Below are 6,417 nucleotides of genomic sequence, written 5' to 3'. Positions count from 1 at the left end.
TCGGTGGGCACCGATCGCGGGCAGCGGGTCCGATACCCGCGCACTATTTGTTCTTCCGCCGCCCCGCAGGATCAGTCCGTGGGGCGGCTGAGGGGCATGACGGCCCGCGCATGCGCGGGTTTGATGCGTCCGCGTGATGATGTCATCCGCACATGCGCGGGTTGGAGCCGTCCAACCCGCGCATGCGCAGCTGATGTCATCGTGCGCGTCAGCCGGCGTGACGCTTGGCGCGCGGACTTAGCGACGGTTGCTAAGCCCGCGATGCCGTGCTTCACGGGGCCCCGCTGCTAGCCCCGCCCAGGGGGGAGAATCGGGTCCTGGGAGGGGGCGCGGAGGCTGCCGTGAAACACGGCCAGTTTCACGGCAGCCTTTACGACTCGCCGCATTTGCGGAGAATCGCACCCAGGGAGAAAGTGCAAACTCCACACAGACAGTCACCCTGGGTGGAATTGAACCCGGGTGCCTGGAGCTGTGAGGCAGCAGTGCTAACCACTGCCCTACTGAACCGCCCCCAGTAATCTTCAGCTGGTGTCATTTCCTCCAACTCTGCATCATCAGTACATATATTTCATCAAATAAACGTGTTCTCAAGTTCACTATGCCCTGAAAGTGCTAATTGTTTAATGTATAAATTGTTTCTCTATTCTCTTGGAATCTTAATAGCTGATCAATACACAATTTGCAACTTAGAAAGACTGACAATGCTAGAGACTCTTGCAATACTAATATTCACAGGTGTCTTGACCCAACCCTGCACATCACACTGCTGTAAGCCAATAGAAGCAGGTAAAAGCTCCATGGGCGTTATTCTCCGTGGGCGGACGCCGAAATCGGGAAATGCGATTGGGCGGAGAATAGTTTCTAATGCCAAAATCGAGGCAGGCATCGGTTTGACACCGAATCGCGATTCTCCCTCACCTCGAAAACATGTCAAGGCGATTCAGCCGTGTGTAGTTTAAACACTGTATGCATCTTATTAGTGAGCCCAGACTTCCGGTTGCGGTGATGCGGAGCTAAGCCGCACTTTCGGCAGCTCCCGCTATCAAAGGACTTTCGGGCCCGTTTTAGGGCCCCAAACGGCGCTGTTTTGACGATTCCCGGGGGGGAAGGTGCTTGGAGGAACGTTCTCCGGAATTTATGGTGATCACCCGGAGTGGGGCAAAGAAAAAGGCTGCAGCAGCTCCCCAGAAAAAGCGGGGGAAGGAGGACAAAATGGCGGCCGGTGGAGTACCCGAGAATTGATGGCAATGGGCGCAGGAGCAGCAAGCTGCTCTTCTGCACTGTTTTGCGGAGCTGAAGGCTGAGTTGCTGGACTCCCTGAAGATGACTACCAGCAAGCTGCTTGAGACCCAGAAAACCCAGGGAGCAGCCATTCAGGAGTTGCAGCAGCAGGCCGCTGATCGGGAGGAGGAGGCCGTGGTCCTTGTGGGGAAGGTGGAGATGCACGAGAAACTTCACAAAAAATGGCAAGACCGCTTGGAGGAGCTGGACTTTCGCACGAGGTGGAAGAATTTGAGGATCCTGGGCCTTGCAGAGGGGCTGGAGGGGTCGGATCTGCCGTCCTATGTGGCCACGATGCTGAATTCGTTGGTGGGGGCGGGGTCTTTCCATCTGCCCCTGGAGCTGGAGGGAGCCCACAGAGTGCTGGCCAGGAGGCCCAAGGCGAATGAACCCCCGCGGGCGGTGCTGGTGCGGTTCCATCGGTTCAGTGACCGGGAGTGTGTTCTGCGATGGGCCAAGAAGATGAGGAGCAACAAGTGGGAGAATTCGGTAGGCGAATCTACCAGGACTGGAGTGCGGAGGTGGCTAAGCGGCGGGCCCGGTTTAACCGGACGAAGGCGGTGCTGCATAACAAGCAGGTTAAATTTGGAATGCTGCAGCTTGCGCGTCTGTGGGTAACATATAAGGACCGGCACTACTACTTCGAGTCCCTGGAGGAGGCGTGGGCCTTTGTGCAGGCGGAGAAGCTGGACTCGAACTAGGGTTTGGGGCCTGCGGGGTCTTGTGTACTACTGTTGTTGCTGTTTTTGCTGTTGCTGTTGTTATTTTGATACGTTTTTTCTATGCTGGTTCTTGCTCTGTTTCCGGGTGGTTCTGTTGGGTATGGTTTTGTGTTATGCGGGGGATGTTGGGGGTTTGGTTTTTTTTCTGTACGGGGCTGGGGGATGGGGTGGAGCTGGAATTTGGGGAGCTGTGTCAGAAGGGTGGGGTGGGGCAGTGTGAAAGCGCGGGCTATCCTCTGGTTTCCCGTGCTGCGGGGCAGGAGGGGTGGAGCTGGCGGTGGGGGCGTGGTTTCTACTGTTTTTTTACTGGAGCGGTGCCAAGGAGGAGTGGCAGGAGGGGGGATGACCCCATGTCGGGAGGGGTCGGGTTTTGGCGGGAGTTGCCGGGGTCAGCAGAAGTCAGCTGGCTCACGGTACCATGGAGGGTGCGTCGCGGCTAGGAGGGGTCCTAGCTTTGGGTGGGGAGGGGGGGGGGATATCGGTTTGCTGCTGGAATGGCCAGGAAGGAGCTGGTGTGGGCCAGGGGGGTGGAGGGGAGGCGCTATCGTCATGGGGAATGGGTCGGGCGGGGTGTGCTGGCCTGGGGCGAGCTGTCGATGGGTTATGGCTAGTCGGCGGAGGAGGGGGGCGGGGTGCCCTCTGATCCGGCTGACCACCTGGAACGTGAGGGGGCTGAATTGGCCGGTTAAGCGGGCTAGGGTATTTTCTCATTTGAAGGGGCTGAAGGCGGATGTGGCTATGCTCTAGGAGACCCACCTGAAGGTGGCGGCCCAGGTTCGTCTGAGGAAGGGGTGGGTGGGACAGGTTTTCCATTCAGGGTTAGATGCGAAGAACCGGGGGTGGCGATTCTGGTGGGGAAGAGGGTGGCGTTCGAGGCGTCTGAAGTGGTGGCGGACAAGGAGGGCAGGTTTGTTCTGGTGAAGGGTAGGCTGCAGGGAGAGAAGGTGGTGCTGGTAAACGTGTATGCCCCGAATTGGGATGATGCTGGCTTTATGAGGCGTATATTGGGCCGCATTCCGGACCTGGAGGCGGGGGGCCTGACCATGGAGGGAGACTTTAACACGGTGCTGGATCCCCCACTAGACCGGTCCAGTTCAAGGACGGGTAGGAGGCCGGCGGCGGCCAAGGTGCTGAGGGGGTTTATGGACCAGATGGGAGGGGTTGATCCCTGGAGGTTTGGGAGGCCGAGGGCACGGGAGTATTCCTTTTTCTTCCATGTGCATAGGGTTTACTCCCGAATAGTTTTTTTCGTTCTGAGCAGGGGATTGATCCCGAGGGTGGAGGATGCCGAGTATTCGGCCATGGCAATTTCAGACCATGCTCCGCACTGTGTTGATCTGGAGATGGGGGAGGTGCGGGACCAGCGCCCGCTGTGGCGTCTGGACGTGGGGTTGTTGGCTGATGAGGAGGTGTGTAGGAGGGTCCGGGGAAGTATTGAGGGGTACCTTGAGGCCAACGATACGGGGGAGGTCCAGGTGGGGATGGTTTGGGAGGCTCTGAAGGCAGTGATCCAGGGGGAGCTGATTTCCATCCGGGCCCATAGGGAAAGGAGGGAGAGGAGGGAGAGGGAGAGACTGGTGGGGGAGATCCTAGATGTGGATAGGAGGTACGCGGAGGGCCCGGAGAAGGGATTGTTGGGGGAACGGCGTAGTTTGCAGGCCAAGTTCGACTTGCTGACCACCAGAAAGGCGGAGACACAGTGGAGGAAGGTGCAAGGCGCGGTTTAAGAGTATGGGGAGAAGGCGAGCAGGATGCTGGTGCATCAGCTCCGCAGGTGGGATGCGGCTAGGGAAATTGGTGGAGTGATGGATAAGGGTGGGAATGTGGTGCGGAAGGGGGAAGAGGTGAAGGGGGTCTTTGGGGACTTTTACGAGGAACTGTACCGGTCGGAGCCACCGGTGGGGGTTGGAGGGTGGGGATGGAGAGCTTTCTGAACAGGCTACGTTTCCCAAAGGTGCAGGAGGAGCTGGTGAGGGGCTGGGGGCGCCGATTGAGTTGGAGGAGCTAGTCAGGGGGATTGGTCAAATGCAGTCAGGGAAGGCGCCAGGGCTGAATGGGTTCCCGGTGGAATTTTATAAAACGTATGCGGACCTGGTGGGCCCCCTGTTGGTGCAGGCCTTCAATGAGGCATGGGGGGGGGGGGGGGGGGGGGGGGGGAGGCTTTGCCCCCGACGATGTCACGGGCGCTGATTTCTTTGATCCTGAAGCAGGATAAGGACCCCTTGCAGTGTGGATCATACAGGCCAATCTCGCTCCTCAATGTGGATGCTAAGTTGCTGGCGAAGATCCTGGCCACCAGGATAGAGGACTGTGTGCCAGGGGTGATACACTAGGATCAGACAGGATTTGTCAAGGGAAGACAGCTTAACACGAATGTGCGGAGGTTGTTAAATGTTATTATGATGCCGGCGGTGGAGGGGGAGGCGGAGATAGTGGTGGCGCTAGATGTAGAGAAGGCCTTTGATAGAGTTGAGTGGGGGTACCTGTGGGAGGTGCTGGAGAGGTTTGGATTTGGGGAGGGGTTCATCAAATGGGTGAGGTTGCTCTACGAGGCCCCGATGGCGAGTGTAGTCACTAATGGAAGGAGGTCAGAGTACTTCAGGCTCTACCGTGGGACCAGGCAGGGGTGCCCCCTGTCCCCCTTGCATTTTGCACTGGCAATTGAACCTCTGGCTATGGCGTTGAGGGAGTCGGGGAGGTGGAGGGGTCTGGTGAGGGGTGGGGAGGAACATCGGGTATCGCTGTATGCGGACGATCTGCTGCTGTATGTGACGGACCCAGTCGGGGGAATGCCGGGGGTGATGGAGCTGTTGGCTGAGTTTGGGGGTTTCTCGGGCTATAAGCTGAATCTGGGTAAGAGCGAGGTGTTTGTAGTGCACCCGGGTGATCAGGAGGAGGGAATTGGTAGGCTCCCGTTTAAGAGGGCAGTGAAGAGTTTTAGGTACCTGGGGGTGAAGGTGGCCAGGAGTTGGGGGACTCTCCACAAGCTTAATTTTACCAGGCTTGTGGAGCAGATGGAGGAGAAATTTAAAAGGTGGGACATGGTGCCGCTGTCGCTGGCGGGTAGAGTGCAGTCCGTCAAAATGACGGTGCTCCCGAGGTTCTTGTTCCTGTTTCAGTGCCTGCCCATCCTTATCCCTAGGGCCTTTTTTAGGAGGGTGACTCGCAGCATCATGAGCTTTGTTTGGGCGCATGGGACCCCGAGGGTGAAGAGGGTCTTCTTGGAGCGGGGCAGAGATGGTGGGGGGCTGGCGTTACCCAACCTCTCGGGGTATTATTGGGCGGCCAATGTGCCGATGGTGCGCAAGTGGGTGATGGAGGGGGGCGGGGGCAGCATGGAAAAGGTTGGAGATGGCGTCCTGTGGAGGCACAAGCCTGGGGGCCCTGGTAACGGCGCCGTTGCTGCTCCCTCCTACGAGGTATACCGCGAGCCCGGTGGTGGCGGCTACCCTCAAGATTTGGGGGCAGTGGAGGCGACATAGGGAAGAAGTGGGGGGCTCGATGGAGGCTCCGCTAAGGGGGAACCATCGGTTTGTCCCGGGGAACATTGATGGGGGGTTCCTGGAGTGGCACAGGGCGGGCATCAGAAAGCTGAGGGACCTGTTCATTTACGGGAGGTTTGCGAGCCTGGGAGAGTTGGAGGAGAAATCTGAGCTCCCCTCGGGGAAAATGTTCAGGTACCTGCAGGTAAAGGCGTTTGCTAGGCGGCAGGTGGAGGGATTCCCTTTGCTGCCCGCAAGGGGGGTGAGGGACAGGGTGCTTTCGGGGGTCTGGGTCGGGGATGAGAAGGTATCTGATATCTACAAGGTAATGCCGGAGGTGGAGGAGGTGTCAGTAGAGGAGCTAAAGGCTAAGTGGGAGGGGAGCTGGGGGAGCAGATTGAGGATGGGACATGGGCGGATGCCCTGGAGAGGGTTAACTCTTCCTCCTCATGTGCGCGGCTTAGCCTCATCCAATTCAAGGTGCTGCACCAGGCCCATATGTCCGGGACTAGGATGAGTAGGTTCTTTGGGGGCGAAGACAGATGTGTCAGGTGCTCGGGGAGTCCAGCGAACCATGCCCATATGTTCTGGGCATGCCCGGCACTGGAGGAGTTCTGGAAGGGGGTGGCGGGGACGGTGTCGAGGGTGGTGGGATCCAGGGTCAAGCCAGGATGGGGACTCGCGATTTTTGGGGTTGGGGTGGAGCCGGGAGTGCAGGTGGCGAGAGAGGCCGGTGTTTTGGCTTTGCGTCCCTAGTAGCCCGGTGGAGGATCTTGCTATAGTGGAAGAATGCGAGACCCCCAAGCGTGGAGACCTGGATCAATGACACGGCGGGTTTTATTAAGCTGGAGAAGGTCAAATCGCCCTGAGGGGATCGGTACCAGGGTTCTTTAGGCGGTGGCAGCCTTTCCTCGACTTTCTGGCTCAACGAT

Source organism: Scyliorhinus canicula, chromosome 17 (assembly GCF_902713615.1).
Source record: "Scyliorhinus canicula chromosome 17, sScyCan1.1, whole genome shotgun sequence".
Taxonomy (NCBI): domain Eukaryota; kingdom Metazoa; phylum Chordata; class Chondrichthyes; order Carcharhiniformes; family Scyliorhinidae; genus Scyliorhinus; species Scyliorhinus canicula.
The sequence above is the reverse complement of the archived record's forward strand: the minus strand, read 5'-3'. Positions refer to the sequence as shown.